Here is a 17,427-nt window from a genome sequence, read left to right as displayed (position 1 = left end):
AAAGCGCATAAAAAGGGGGGACCTTGACGTCCGTGAGACCTCACGGCGTCGCGCGTGTTCTCTCTGGCGCCTGACGGTCAGCTCGCACGGGGAGGAAACGGCGTCAGAAGGAGGGAAGGAAGCCGCTGGCGTGGGCTCCTAGCGCCGGGAGGAAGATTAGATGGGCCAGCAAAGTGGGAGGGAGACCACAGGCAACCACTATAAGAAAGGCCCAAGTGGCTTTCCCAAATAAAAGAAAAACCATGAAGGAAAAGAAATAAAACAAATAATCTGGTGGGAATAAACTTAAAAGGAAAAATCCCCTGGTCATAGAAAAATATGACCTAAATTAAAAAAATAAGAACAAGATTTTTAGAGTAGGCAAATATTTTACAAAACATCAATAAGTTTGATGTTTTGTGTCATTGCCACCTGTATAAATCACTCTTAAAACCACCAAACTAGCATAACTACACACTCACCTTAATCCCTAAACACAAGACATTTTAGAACAACTTTTGGGAAGATGGAATTTTGAACATGAGATAAAAGGAAAGGAAAAGGGTTTGAAATAGAAAGGAACTTTGAAATTACATAGCACTCACTCCTACACTCCACACACCATCATCACATGTGCATCAACACAAGAAATTACAATACCACAACATCACACCTAGCAAGATCACATGCAATCATAACAGGACATAGAAACATAAGGTATGGCAAGGATGGTATGGCATGGATGCATGCATGCAAAAGAAGAATAGAAGGTGACACATGAATTCATACATGCATAGAAACTCTCATGACAAAGTCAAGGTGGTCCCACATGGAAGGTTACAAAAGGGAAAGCCTTACACTTGGGGCACTACAAATTCTCCCACACTACAAAGAAGATCTCGCCCTCGAGATCTAAAACTGAAAGAAATCGGGAAATTCTGTACGGAGGTGGTCCTCGCATTCCCACGTAGCCTCTTTATCGGAATGGTGTGACCACTGCACTTTGAGAAACTTGACAGTCTTGTTACAGGTCTTGCGCTCAGTCGCCTCGAGAACCGCAACTGGATGCTCACGATAAGAATGGTCAGGCTGAAGGTCGATATCTTGAAGATGCATAGTGCGCTCGGGGTTCTTGAAACACCTCCGAGCTGAGAAACATGGAACACATCATGGACATTTGCAAAGGTTGACGGAAGCTCGAGCTGGTACGCGAGGTCGCCCCTCTTTCCAACCACTCTGAACGGACCAACGAAACGAGGCGCAAGCTTGCCTTTGATGCCAAAACGCTGCATACCCTTCATAGGCGACACCTTGAGATAGATAAAATTATCAAGCTCATACGACATGTCACGGTGCTTGCTATCGTAATAGCTCTTCTGACGGGACTGAGCTGCTCTGAGGTTGTCGTGAATGATGCGACACATCTCCTCAGCTTCTTCTATCATATCATTGCCAAGGATCTGACGCTTGCCTGTCTGGGACCAGTTGAGCGGAGTACGATACTTCCTGCCATAGAGAATTTCAAACGGAGCCTTGCCAGAACTAGCTTGATAACTGTTGTTATACGAGAACTCCGCGAAAGGCAGACAATCTTCCCACTTCATGCCAAAAGAGATAACACAGGCTCTCAGCATGTCCTCAAGAACTTGATTCACTCTCTCCACTTGACCACTAGTCTGAGGATGGAACGCTGTGCTAAAGCGGATCTTCGTTCCCATAGCAGACTGAAAGGAGTCCCAGAACTTGGAAGTAAAGATACTTCCACGATCTGATGAGATCATCATAGGTACACCATGCAACGAGACAATCCTCGAGGTGTACAACTCTGCCAGCTGAGCTGCTGAAATGGACTCCTTGACTGGAAGGAAATGCGCCACTTTACTCAATTTGTCTATGACGACGAAGATAGCGTCATTGCCCTTCTTGGACTTCGGAAACCCTGTGACGAAGTCCATCTCAATGTGATCGAACTTCCACTCGGGAATCGGCAAAGGCTGCAAGAGGCCCGCTGGTCTTTGATGTTCTGCTTTCACCCTTCGACATACATCACACTCATTTATGAATTGTGCAATTTCACGCTTCATACGGGTCCACCAGAAAGTCTGCTTCAAGTCATTGTACATTTTGGAACTTCCAGGATGAATAGAGAGCAAAGAGTTATGAGCTTCTTCCATGATCACCTTCCTGAGATCACCTTTCGGGACGACAAGGCGGTCCTCGAAAAACAAAGTGTCCCTGGCATCAACAGTGAAACACTTATACTTGGGAAGACTCTTTCCCACACCAATCTTGACCTTCTTCACCATAGTATCAAGTAGCTAAGCTGCTCTGACCTGATCTTCCAAGGTAGGAGAGATCTGAAGGTTCGCAAGAAAATCCTGAGGAACTAGCTGAAGATTGAGCTTCCTGAAAGACTCAGAAAGACCCGGCTGGAGAGGTTGTAGAATCAAACTGTTGCAATATGCCTTCCTACTCAATGCATCTGCCACAACATTTGCCTTGCCTGGCGTGTACTAAACACTCGGATTAAAATCCTGGAGCATTTCCACCCAACATGTTTGCCGAAGATTCAAGTTAGGCTGAGTGAAGATATACTTGAGGCTCTTGTGATTGATGAAAACTTCAACCTTACGTTCCAACAAGAGATGTCTCCAAGTCATCAAGGCGTGCACAACAGCTGCTAGCTCGAGATCGTGCACAGGATAGTTCTTCTCCGCAGGCTACAGCTGCCTGGAGGTATAAGCAACCACCTTCCTATATTGCATCAAGACTGCACCGAAACCCTGGAGAGAAGCATCGCAAAAGACCTGGTACGGCTTGGAATCATCTGGAGGAGCCAATACCGGAGTGGAGGTAAGCTTCTCTTTGAGTGTATCGAAAGCCAGTTGACACTCTAGAGACCAAACGTACTTGACACCCTTCTGAAGAAGACTAGAGAGCGGCTTGGCGATTTTGGAGAAGTTCTCAATGAATCTTCTGCAATATCCGGCAAGACCGAGAAAGCTTCGAAGCTGCTTCACATTCTGTGGAGGTTCCCATTCAACAATGGCTTGAACCTTGGACGGGTCAACCTTAATGCCCTCGACAGAGATAATATGCCCAAGATAAACCACTTCTTTCAGCCAGAACTCGCACTTGGAAAACATGGCATACAGCTTGTATTCTCTCAGTTTATCAAGCACCAACCTGAGATGTTTCTCGTGTTCTTCCTCATCCTCAGAGAAGACCAGAATGTCGTCCAGATAGAGCAAGAAAAACTCATTCTTGAATGGCGAGAAAATATAGTTCATCAATCGACAAAAAGTTGGAGGAGCATTAGCCAGACCAAAAGACATGACAGTATACTCATACGAGCCAAAACTGGTCCTGAATGCCTGTCGGGACCCCGATCCTAAGCCATAGGAATCCAGCCTGTAACACATCGCATCTCTTTGTGGTCTCACGCACGGTTAACTCCACGGCTGCAACCTTACCTTAGCCGGGACCGTTTGCGTCTTTTGACTCACGTACGCGATAGGTGTCGCTAGCAATCCAATGTCAAAGAACCCGGATCGACATGTCTAGTCATAAACCAAAGTGGCAGTACCGCACAAGAACAGGCATACATGACCCAACAAAGCAGGTGTCGGTCATCAGCGAGTGTAGACGAGTCGTAGCAAGCTACAAGGACTCCATTACATCGCGTGACATTTCCCCAAAAGGGGACAGACACAGCAGCTAAGAAGGACACATGCCGGTCAACCAATGTGTCCAGAGCAGTAGCGAACTACCAAGGCTCGTTGGAGTACAAAGGGGCATTTCCTTGTAAGGGGTGCTACTAAAGTTCACGACTAGGTAATCGAACCCCATACATATCAAGTACGACACACGTACGCATGGCATACCGGTATGTATAGATACATCGATGGCATCACAACATAACCATAAACATACAAGCTTTATTTAAGAGGCTCGGAAGAGCCACACACATAATATTACACATTAAGGGTCTCACGACCCATAATAGCAGTCATACAATACAAGACAGCCGAAGAGTTATAAACTGTCTGAGTACAGACAGGGCAACTAGTAGGCATGTGGCCTGACTATACTACAGAGCCGACGTAGGGCCAGATCGTAGCTGGGACACCAGCTACTCGTCATCGTCGATGTCTAAGAAGAACCCTCCATTAGGGTCATTAGCAACCTCTGCAACATTTATTAAGCAAACATGAGTACGAAGGTACTCAGCAAGACTTTAGGAGAACTAACTACTCATGCAAGGTATCAAAAGGTATTGTGGGGTTTCAGGCAGAAAGCCAGCATTTGACTCGTGGCTAGACAACTTGCATTTTTAAATAATTTTGACAACTTGATTTCTCGCACACGAGTCCACTAACACCACAAAATACACTATCGTGGAATCATTCCGTCTCCGTACGGAAATGCCGTCCACGACACTCACACTTATCTTGACAATTTTATGAGTAGCCATTGAAGTTATCTATGAACAACATATGTCTCCAAGTATTCCATATCCGCGGACGCGGCTATTCGAATAGATCATAACCCTGCAGGGGTGTACTTAGTCACACACGCTCCCGCCACTTATCGCCATGTGCACGTCATGCACCTCGGCAACCTTCAAGCGGAAGCCCAGCGAGGGAGTCGGCCATGACCGTTAACCACACTAGTACCTAGTCCAGGTTTATCGCCTATCTGAGAGTAACCCGTACGGAAGTCCGGCCGAGGTTTCCGCCACGGCCTCAAACGATGTGCGCAGGGTTCCCAAGCCCACCATCCGGGTGCCACTTGATACACCGTGCCACTGCCTACCGCATCACGGTCCACCTCTCAGGTCAGCACCATGCACGGCCTCCAGCATTACTATAAACACCAGAAACTACTTGCAACTCCTGGACCGAGTACTACGCGATTAATAGGCCGAGCGGGGTCATATTTCAGGGCCCAACATGTGGTAGTATCTAGTCTTGGATTACATACACGGAACTCAGTTCCTAAGGACGGTTCCAATGAAACAACCCGCCATGTACTCCTACACAGCCTTTCACCGGTACCTTTACCAAATCAAGTTCAACACACAACCTTTGCTCACCAAACACATTTCACAATTCTGTTCATCTCCCAGATGACAGACCATACACAACTCTAAGCATAGCATGCATAGCAGGATAAGGCACATCACAGCTCAGGCTACTACCAGGTATGCTAGGTTGCAAGGTTTGACTATTTACTTTGACAATGTTAAGTCATGCAAAGGAAATGGGTTCAACTATCATGGCAAAAGCAGTTGAAGCATTTGGTCCTAATGCAATAATTAGGTGCAGGAGCAAGAACATGGGATTTATCGGCATGATCAAAAGGGTTGCTTGCCTTGTTGCTCAGAGGAGGAACGATATCCGTCAGACGGATATTCGGTGGAATCCGGGGGTGCGGAGCCTACCGAAATGAATGGCAACATTCAATAACAATCATATGCAATCAAAATGATGCATGAGCATGGCATGAGAATGCAAAGTGATAAGATATTATAATCAAGATGTTTTAGGTTTAGAGTTGATTTGAATCACATTCGAATAGCAATTCAAACGGGTATTCTCGGATACCGGTTTAATTGATTCGACCTGATGCTCAGATCAACCTAATGTTAACATGCATGAAATGTCATGTTATGGTACTGATTTATATCTAGGGCAGTGTGTGATCATTGTATTTATAATGAAATTTGGATATTTTTGCAAATTCCATTTATAAAGTGATTAAAGAATTGAATTATTCCTTATTTCACAATTTAGGGTCCTGTAACTTTTTCAAAGATAGTTGAAAATAGCATAATCAGAATCCTTGAATTTTTCTGATACTTTTTCATATATAATTTATTTTCATTGGAGTTACAGATTAATTTCTATGATTTTTGCAATTTTTAGCAATTTCCTGAATTGGTTTTAAACTGGAAATTCCATTTATTGCATCAGGCTGACGTCAGCAGGTCAGCCGACCTGTTCAGGTCAAACCTGACAGGGGGGCCCCACTGGTCAGCCTCTCTGAGACTAATCCCGCGCTGACCAGCCCTAACTGAGGTTTGACTTGGCCTTGGGCCCACTTGTCAGTGAGTGATTAAGTCACTAATCGGCTGGGTTTGCTTGCCACGTCGACCGCCACCGGCGGCGAGGTCGTCCTCGCCGGCGGGGAGCCTCCGGTGACCACCAGCACGGCGGAGGGGCTCGGAAACGGCGCACAGGGGGCCAAATGTTGCGCGGAGAGCACCAGAGGAACGGCACGTCTCCCGCAGCTTCATTTCTGCGCCTAGCCGGGGCTGATCTGGCCGGAGATGACGTCGGCGACGAGCTTGGCGGCGGCCAAGGCTCGGGCGTCATCGGGGTCTTTGCAACAGGGGGATCTACGCTCGGTTCTTAGCTGCTACGGCATCTACGCGTCATCCTGGAGCTGCTGGTGCTCTCGGAAGGACGAGTTGATCATCGGAGGGCTACCGGCGACGAGTGGCAGCGGTGGTCCTCGTCGGGCTTCGGTGAAACTAGGGCTAGAGGAGGGGATCGACGGGGAAAACTTAGGGGAAATGACCGCATGCTCACAGGGAGTGCAGAGCAGAGCTCAGACGGCTCGGGGAAGGCCTGGGGGCGACGAATCGACGGGAGAGGTCCGGCGGCCGGAGGAGGAAGACGATGGCGTTGCGGGTGTTGCAGGGCTCGAGGAGGCTTCGGCTTCTGCAGAGACGACCAGGGCGACGAGGCGGAGCTAATGGCGTGCTCTGGGAGGGGATCCTATGGCCAGGAGCACGGCCAGCTCAATCTCGACCTCGGCTCTAATGGCGGCAGCAGGGAGAAGGAGGGGATCCGGGAGGAGGAGGGGAACCGAGGCGGGGAATGGATAGGGGAAGCTCGGGGGAGCATATCCCCATCGTCGCCAGCGCGAACCGGCGGCCAGGCAGGCACGCAGGTGCGTGGCCGCGCCGGAGGAGGCGGCGGCCACCTCCTGCTGCCTACTGGCGCGAGGGAGGGGACGAGCGGGGAGATGGGCCGGGCCTGGCTTGGGCGACAGGTAAGTCTTTTTCCATTTTCTCTGTTTTTGTTTTTCTGTTTTGCTATTTATTGCTTTGCTAATTATTTCAGCTCCAAAACAAAAAGTAAAAACTATTTTAGACCTCCTGAAATATTTGTTATAATATCCCCACTAATTTCCAAGACTTTCAACATTTTTGGAAAATTATAGCTTCTGATTTCAAATTTTAAATTTGAAACCAGTGGCTTTTGCATTTATTTAAAATGTTTAAAGTGTCAAGAAAATAGTTTTCTCCAATGCTCATTTACTTTCATGATTTATCAGAAAGTTTGAACATTTCTTGAGGCCATTTTGGGTTCCTTGATTTCGAACTAGTTTGAAATTTCCTTTAATTGAAATGGTGGCTAGGGTTTTGAGTTTTTCCTTTGCCACTTTGTTGTTTTTGTTGAAACTTCTTAGATGCAAATGCAAAGAAGACATGAGCACAATGCTATCTTGCTTAAGGGTTAGGGAATTGACAACTCACCCCCACTCAAAAGAATCTCGTCCCGAGATTTAGAAGTCGTCGGGAATAATGCAGGATATTCGAGTCGGAGACGATCCTCTCTTTCCCAACTTGCCTCCTTTTCAGAATGATTTGACCATTGAACTTTAAGAAACTTGAGGTTTCGACGTCGAGTGGTACGCTCAGCTTGATCAAGAATACGCACGGGGTATTCTCGGTAAGAAAGGTTATCTTGTAGATCAAGCGTTTCGTGGTCCACTTCACGGATAGGATCCGAAAAGCAACGCCTGAGTTGCGAGACGTGGAAAACATCATGAACCTTGGAAAGATGCGGAGGAAGTTCCAACTGGTAGGCAACTTCTCCTCGTTTGGCAAGAATGCGAAAAGGTCCAATGTAACGAGGAGCCAATTTGCCCTTGATACCGAATCGATGGGTACCCTTCAAAGGTGTAACCCGAAGGTAAGCCTTCTCGTCAACTTCAAAGGTCGCAGCCTTATGATGACGATCATAATGGCTCTTTTGACGAGACTGGGCTGTTTTCAACTTTTCACGAATAATGCGAACCTGCTCTTCTGCATCCTGGATCATGTCCGGGCCAAAGAGTTGCCTCTCTCCGGTTTTTGACCAATTAAGAGGTGTTCGACATCTTCGTCCATAGAGAACTTCAAAAGGGGCTTTGCCCAAGCTTGATTGATAACTGTTGTTATAAGCGAATTCGGCGAATGGAAGACACTTCTCCCAATTCATACCGAACGATATAACACAAGCTCGGAGCATATCTTCTAGAATTTGATTCACTCTTTCTACTTGACCACTTGATTGGGGATGGAAAGCAGTGCTAAAAGATAAGTGAGTCCCCATGGCATTCTGAAAACTTTCCCAGAAGCGAGAAGTAAGGATACTTCCACGGTCCGAGTTAATTTCCAGGGGAACACCATGAAGAGACACTATTCGAGAGATATATAACTCTGCTAGCTGGCTAGCTGTTATACTCTCATGAACAGGAAGAAAATGAGCCACTTTGGAAAGACGGTCAATGACCACAAAGATAGCATTATTTCCTTTCTTGGTCTTGGGAAATCCGGTAATGAAATCCATGCTAACTTTATCCCATTTCCATTCAGGAATAGCTAAAGGTTGAAGGGTGCCAGCAGGCCTTTGCTGTTCTGCCTTAACTCGACGACAAACATCGCAGTTAGCAACGAACTCAGCAATTTCTCTCTTCATCCTAGTCCACCAGAACCTCTGGCGTAGGTCCTGATACATCTTAGTACTACCGGGATGAATGGTAAGAGGGGAATCATGAGCCTCCTTAAGGATTAACTGCCTTAGATGTGGGTTCTTAGGAACCACTAAATGATTCTGGAAGAACACCACACCTTGATCATTCATGGAAAATTCTTTAGAGTTTCCGCTAAAAATATTCTCCTTGATCCGTGATATACCCTTGTCACGCTTTTGGCCAGCTATAATTTGATCCTTAAGAGTAGGCTTCGCCACCAGGGTAGAAAGGAATCCTTGAGGAACAATATGAAGATTCAACTTCCGAAAGTCCTCATGGAGAAGTGGTTGACCTTGTTGTAGCATCAAATTGTTACAATAAGATTTCCGACTTAGTGCATCGGCCATAACATTGGCCTTCCCCGGGGTGTAAGTTATCCCTAAGTCGTAATCCGAGATCAACTCAATCCACCGTCTTTGCCTGAGATTCAAATCCGGCTAGGTGAAGATATGTTTCAGACTTTGGTGATCAGTGAATATTTCGCAACGATTACCCAGAAAGTAATGTCGCCAGGTTTTTAGTGCATGGACCACAGCTGCAAGCTCAAGGTCATGTGTGGGATAATTATCCTCATGTGGACGCAACTGTCGAGATGCGTATGCGATCACATGACGATCTTGCATGAGAATGCAACCTAATCCTTGTCGCGAGGCGTCGCAATAGATAACAAAGTCCTTAGAAAAATCTGGTGGTAGCAACACAGGTGCGGAAGTCAGGCGTCTTTTCAGTTCCTGAAAACTATGCTCACACTGTGGTGTCCACTCGAACTTCTTATCTTTCTTGAGGAGTTCAGTCAGAGGCTTTGCAACCTTGGAGAAATTCTCGACGAAGCGGCGACAATAGCTCGCTAGACCAAGAAAACTCCTAACTTGCTTAACCGATTCAGGTTGAGTCCAATCAAGGACAGCTTGAACTCTCTCGGGATTAACAGCAATACCCTTACCAGAGATTACGTGGCCTAGATAGGTCACTTCTGGTAACCAGAATTCACATTTTGAAAATTTGGCATAAAGGCGATGCTCTCGAAGTTTCATCAATACCAGCCTTAGATGCTCGGCATGTTCTTGTTCATTCTTTGAGTAGATGAGAATATCATCGAGGTATACTATGACGAAGTTATCCAAATACTCCATAAAGATTGAATTCATCAGCCGAGATAAGGTGGCTGGGGCATTGGTTAAACCGAAGGACATAACGGTGTACTCATATTGTCCATAACGAGTAACAAAGGCCGTTTTTGGAATGTCCCCGTTCTTAATCTTGATTTGATGGTATCCCAACCTCAAATCCATTTTGGAGAAGACTGAGGATCCAGCGAGCTGATCGTACAGGTCGTTGATCCTCGGGAGCGGATACTTGTTCTTTATGGTGACCAGGTTAACTGGTCGGTAATCTACAACCATCCGATCCGTTCCGTCTTTCTTCTTGACGAAGAGGACGGGACAAGCCCAAGGAGAAGAGCTAGGACGAATGAAACCTTTGTTCAAGGCCTCATCTAATTGCTTCTTAAGTTCGGCTAGCTCTAGGGGTGCCATCTTATAAGGTCTTCTGGCTATTGGGACAGTTCCCGGAACAACATCTATCACAAACTCTACATCTCTGTCAGGTGGAATTCCTGGCAGTTCCTCTGGAAAAACATCCAGGAAGTCACGCACTATCGGAATGTCTTCAAGTTCCGGAAGAGGGTTGGCATTTAGGGAATAGAGCTGGCATTTGGCAACTTGAGTAGAGACATTTACTATCTCACCCGAGGAATGGGTAAGCTGGACATTTCTGGATTGAGTATCAATCTTGGCATAGTGAGCTGACATCCAGTCCATGCCCAAGATGATATTAATATCCGAAGATTTCAATGCTATCAATGAGGCTAGAAAAACTAGCCTGTCTACTAGAATTTCATTGTCATAGGTTATCCTAGAGGTTTTCCATTTACTACCAGGGGTTTGGACAACCAATGGGATTGGCATATCACAAAATGACATGTTATGCAACTGTGCATAACTTTCTGAAATGAAGGAATGAGAAGACCCAGTGTCAAAGAGAACGGACGCTGGGTGATGATTAACAAGAAGCGTACCCAGCATGACGTCGGGATCCTCTGCAGCTTCTTCTGCTGACACATAGTTCACACGGCCACGTGTAGGAGTTGGCTTCACATAAAACGCTTTGCCCGACTTGGCCTGCCCGACGGACTTTCCGGGTTGCTTGGCACCCACATTCTGAGGACACTCACGGGAATAATGCCCTGGTTCTCCACCCTTGTAGCATATCACCTGGTTGGCACGTGGTGCAGCATTGCTAGCTGGACCACCATAAGCTTTTGATGGAGGGTTGGCCTGATTCGTCTGAGGCGCCACGTAGGATGGCCTCGGAGTGTATCTTGGCGGCAGAGAACTGTTTGGAACCCACAGCCTGCGTTTTTGAAACACGGAACCAGAAGACGAGCCAAAGTCACGGGAGTGCTTCCTTGTGGCTTCGAAGTCAGTATGACCAGTCTCCGCACTGATCACTTTGTTGACTAGGGCTTGAAAGCTTGCACACTCATGGAGGCGCAGGTCTCGACGGAGCTCAGGGCTCAGACCCTTACCGAATCTTGCTTGCTTCTTGGCGTCAGTAGACACCTCCTCTGTTGCATAGCGGGCGAGGTTACCGAACTCGCGGCTATAGGCATCCACAGACAACTTGCCCTGAGTGAAGGCACAGAACTCCTCTCTCTTTCTATCCATCAGGCCCTCTGGAATATGGTGCAGACGAAAAGCTGCACTGAAGTCTGCCCATGTGGCCACTGGTTCAGCGGGACGCATAGCTTCAAAATTCTCCCACCACAGATTGGCGGGTCAGTCCAGGAAATACGCCGCAAAGGTCACCTTGTCGGCCTCAGACACATTCGCAGAGCGAATCTTGCGTGAAATGCTGCACAACCAGTCATCAGCGTCGAGGGGATCGACGGAATGATGAAACTTTGGAGGATTCAGCTTCACAAAGTCATTGAGGGACACTGCAGCATTCCTAGGCTGTCGAGCCGTATTCTGCTCAATACGCTCTAGCAGTCGGTTGGTCTCCCTTTTGTTTCTTTCTGCCTCAAGCATCACTTCTGCCAGAGAAGGTGGGTGAGGCAGGTCTTCCTGCGACGCTTGACTACCCTCACCTTGCTCATGAGCAGGGGCACGGTTCAACCTGGTGAACACCATCCTGACAAACAAACTCATAGCTTAGACCAATATCATATCAATACTAACTATGGATTAAGAATGTACTGAACACACGGAATGCGGAAATGAATATCCGAACAACATGGTAACAAGCAACTGCTATATATACACCATGGTTCATACACACCCTTACATAGTTCAGTACAAACTTACTCGAAGAGCAAACTACTAAAATGGTGGAACTACTCATCAGAGGCTTACAAGCTTCCTATACATTATTTATCTAGGCCTCCGGAATTCGTTTCACATTACTACCATACTCCACAAGTCATGCAGGACTGTGAACATACGGCTACTACCATACTATCCTTCCGCTCATAGCTCAGGCATCCGCATAGAACATCTCATAGAGATTACCTCCATGACCCGGAATCTCAACCTGCGGATCAGGAAACACTCTAGCCTGAGATCCCTGGGATCCATAAGGACACGGATGTGGCCTTGGTCCCCTGACTGGTGGTCAGAGGGGTCCCCGAAGAGGTGTGACTCCTCCTATAGCTGGCCAGTCAACATGGGCCGCAAGATGGGTCCTAACAGGGTTCAACATCTCCATCTCTCCATACCCTGTCTGGACTACCAGTGCCAGCTGCGTCAGAACTGTCCACAGACGGGCACGGGTAGCATAAAGCTCCATGCGGAGAGCACGAGCATCCTTGTCTCTGTTCTCTAGCATCTCAACAGTGGACTGCAGAAGTGGATCCTCCATAGAAGAATCAAAATAGACTCCACTGAGGTATCCCTCTTCACCAGACTGAGAGGCCGGAACATAGCAGAACTCTGAATTCTGCAGCAGTGCATGTCTCGCTCTCATAATAGTCAGCATTGAATAGGCAACATCTTGTACTGCCATGTCAACAGTGACTCCCAACCCATAGGACCAATGGATTGGCTTCTCCGCTCCAGGGTAGTATGGAAATACCCTAACAGTGCAAATGTACTGGCTCTGGTTGAAGTCTCGGTACTGTTCCTCCACTGTGTACTCGGGGTACCAGCGGTAACCGCACACCGACATCACCCTGACCAGCATGGCCGTATGACCCGACACATCAATGCACCTGGTCAGACGTACCACCTGACGAGAAGGACGGCCAGGAATCTGTAAATAGAGAGTAATGCAAAAGCATTAGAGCTCTGAGTGCAAAAATTGGGCAGCATAACGGCTGTAAATGCTCAAAACAAATTTGAGACAACCCAAAGTGGAATAACGTAACCACTCAACTATCAAATTCAACTCTCTGGTCACCAAACTTACTTCGTGCTTCCTAGGAATAAAAGAAACCCAATATCTCTCGACCCGTAGTCCTATAATCTACCGAACAGAAATACGAGCCTAGGAGAAGATGAGTAACCTAGTCCTTAATTCCCGCAGAAAAGACGAGGATGACCAGAATAGAATAACTTGAGAAGAGAACAAGAATCTTACGTTCCCTTCCACAAACAATTCCCTTATATATAACTAAAGCAATTCTAGACTCAACTTCGACCAGTTTGGCTTAGTAATCCTACAGTCAGTCAGGCTCTGATACCAACGCTGTCGAGACCCCGATCCTAAGCCATAGGAATCCAGCCTGTAACACATCGCATCTCTTTGTGGTCTCACACACGGTTAACTCCACGGCTGCAGCCTTACCTTAGCCGGGACCGTTTGCGTCTTTTGACTCACGTATGCGATAGGTGTCGCTAGCAATCCAATGTCAAAGAACCCGGATCGACATGTCTAGTCATAAACCAAAGTGGCAGTACCGCACAAGAACAGGCATACATGACCCAACAAAGAAGGTGTCGGTCATCAGCGAGTGTAGACGAGTCGTAGCAAGCTACAAGGACTCCATTACATCGCGTGACATTTCCCCAAAAGGGGACAGACACAGCAGCTAAGAAGGACACATGCCGGTCAACCAATGTGTCCAGAGCAGTAGCGAACTACCAAGGCTCGTTGGACAACAAAGGGGCATTTCCTTGTAAGGAGTGCTACTAAAGTTCACGACTAGGTAATCGAACCCCATACATATCAAGTACGACACACGTACGCATGGCATACCGGTATGTATAGATACATCGATGGCATCACAACATAACCATAAACATACAAGCTTTATTTAAGAGGCTCGGAAGAGCCACACACATAATATTACACATTAAGGGTCTCACGACCCATAATAGCAGTCATACAATACAAGCCAGCGGAAGAGTTATAAACTGTCTGAGTACAGACATGGCAACTAGTAGGCATATGGCCTGACTATACTACAGAGCCGACGTAGGGCCAGATCGTAGCTGGGACACCAACTACTCGTCATCGTCGATGTCTACGAAGAACCCTCCATTAGGGTCATTAGCAACCTCTGCAACATTTATTAAGCAAACATGAGTACGAAGGTACTCAGCAAGACTTTAGGAGAACTAACTACTCATGCAAGGTATCAAAAGGTATTGTGGGGTTTCAGGCAGAAAGCCAGCATTTGACTCGTGGCTAGACAACTTGCATTTTTAAATAATTTTGACAACTTGATTTCTCGCACACGAGTCCACTAACACCACAAAATACACTATCGTGGAATCATTCCGTCTCCGTACGGAAATCCCGTCCACGACACTCACACTTATCTTGACAATTTTATGAGTAGCCATTGAAGTTATATATGAACAACATATGTCTCCAAGTAGTCCATATCCGCGGACGCGGCTATTCGAATAGATCATAACCCTGCAGGCGTGTACTTCGTCACACACGCTCCCGCCACTTATCGCCATGTGCACGTCATGCACCTCGGCAACCTTCAAGCAGAAGCCCAGCGAGGGAGTCGGCCACGACCGTTAACCACACTAGTACCTAGTCCAGGTTTATCGCCTATCTGAGAGTAACCCGTACGGAAGTCCGGCCGAGGTTTCCGCCACGGCCTCAAACGATGTGCGCAGGGTTCCCAAGCCCATCATCCGGGTGCCAGTTGATACACCGTGCCACTGCCTACCGCATCACGGTCCACCTCTCAGGTCAGCACCATGCACGGCCTCCAGCATTACTATAAACACCAGAAACTACTTGCAACTCCTGGACCGAGTACTACGCGATTAATAGGCCGAGCGGGGTCATATTTCAGGGCCCAGCATGTGGTAGTATCTAGTATTGGATTACATACACGGAACTCAGTTCCTAAGGACGGTTCCAATGAAACAACCCGCCATGTACTCCTACACAGCCTTTCACCGGTACCTTTACCAAATCAAGTTCAGCACACAACCTTTGCTCACCAAACACATTTCACAATTCTGTTCATCTCCCAGATGACAGACCATACACAACTCTAAGCATAGCATGCATAGCAGGATAAGGCACATCACAGCTCAGGCAACTACCAGGTATGCTAGGTTGCAAGGTTTGGCTATTTACTGTGACAATGTTACGTCATGCAAAGGAAATGGGTTCAACTATCGTGGCAAAAGCAGTTGAAGAATTTGGTCCTAATGCAATAATTAGGTGCAGGAGCAAGAACATGGGATTTATCGGGATGATCAAAAGGGTTGCTTGCCTTGTTGCTCAGAGGAGGAACGATATCCGTCAGACGGATATTCGGTGGAATCCGGGGGTGCGGAGCCTACCGAAATGAATGGCAACATTCAATAACAATCATATGCAATCAAAATGATGCATGAGAATGCAAAGTGATAAGTTATTATAATCAAGATGCTTTAGGTTTAGAGTTGATTTGAATCACATTCGAATAGCAATTCAAACGGGTATTCTCGGATACCGGTTTAATAGATTCGACCTGATGCTCGGATCAACATAATGTTAACATGCATGAAATGTCATGTTATGGTACTGATTTATATCTAGGGCAGTGTGTGATCATTGTATTTATAATGAAATTTGGATATTTTTGCACATTCCATTTATAAAGTGATTAAAGAATTGAATTATTCCTTATTTCACAATTTAGGGTCCTGTAACTTTTTCAAACATAGTTGAAAATAGCGTAATCAGAATCCTTGAATTTTTCTGATACTTTTTCATATATAATTTATTTTCATTGGAGTTACAGATTAATTTCTATGATTTTTGCAATTTTTAGCAATTTCCTGAATTGGTTTTAAACTGGAAATTCCATTTATTGCATCACGCTGACGTCAGTAGGTCAGCCGACCTGTTCAGGTCAAACCTGACAGGGGGGCCCCACTGGTCAGCCTCTCTGAGACTAATCCCGCGCTGACCAGCCCTAACTGAGGTTTGACTTGGCCTTGGGCCCACTTGTCAGTGAGTGATTAAGTCACTAATCGGCTGGGTTTGCTTGCCACGTCGACCGCCACCGGCGGCGAGGTCGTCCTCGCCGGTGGGGAGCCTCCGGCGACCACCAGCACGGCGGAGGGGCTCGGAAACGGCGCACAGGGGGCCAAATGCTGCGCGGAGAGCACCAGAGGAACGACACGTCTCCCGCAGCTTCATTTCTGCGCCTAGGCGGGGCTGATCTGGCCGGAGATGACGCCGGCGACGAGCTTGGCGGCGGCCAAGGCTCGGGCATCATCGGGGTCTTTGCAACAGGGGGATCTACGCTCGGTTCTTAGCTGCTACGGCATCTACGCGTCGTCCTGGAGCTGCTGGTGCTCTCGGAAGGACGAGCTGATCATCGGAGGGCTACCGGCGACGAGTGGCAGCGGCGGTCCTCGTCGGGCTCCGGTGAAACTAGGGCTAGATGAGGGGATCGACGGGGAAAAGTTAGGGGAAACGATCGCATGCTCACAGGGAGTGCAGAGCAGAGCTCAGACGGCTCGGGGAAGGCCTGGGGGCGACGAATCGACGGGAGAGGTCCCGCGGCCAGAGGAGGAAGACGATGGCGTTGCGGGCGTTGCAGGGCTCGAGGTGGCTTCAGCTTCTGCAGAGACGACCAGGGCGACGAGGCGGAGCTAATGGCGTGCTCTCGGAGGGGATCCTATGGCCAGGAGCACGGCCAGCTCGAGCTCGAGCTCGGCTCTAATGGCGGCAGCAGGGAGAAGGAGGGGATCCGGGAGGAGGAGGAGAACCGAGGCGGGGAATGGATAGGGGAAGCTCGGGGGAGCTTATCCCCGTCGTCGCCAGCGCGAACCGGCGGCCAGGCAGGCACGCAGGTGTGTGGCTGCGCCGGAGGAGGCGGCGGCCACCTCCTGCTGCCTACTGGCGCGAGGGAGGGGACGAGCGGGGAGATGGGTCGGGCCTGGCTTGGGCGACAGGTAAGTCTTTTTCCATTTTCTCTATTTTTGTTTTTCTGTTTTGCTATTTATTGCTTTGCTAATTATTTCAGCTCCAAAACAAAAAGTAAAAACTATTTTAGACCTCCTGAAATATTTGTTATAATATCCCCACTCATTTCCAAGACTTTCAACATTTTTGGAAAATTATAGCTTCTGATTTCAAATTTTAAATTTGAAACCAGTGGCTTTAGCATTTATTTAA

This window comes from Hordeum vulgare, chromosome 6H, assembly GCF_904849725.1.
Source record: "Hordeum vulgare subsp. vulgare chromosome 6H, MorexV3_pseudomolecules_assembly, whole genome shotgun sequence".
Taxonomy (NCBI): domain Eukaryota; kingdom Viridiplantae; phylum Streptophyta; class Magnoliopsida; order Poales; family Poaceae; genus Hordeum; species Hordeum vulgare.
The sequence above is the reverse complement of the archived record's forward strand: the minus strand, read 5'-3'. Positions refer to the sequence as shown.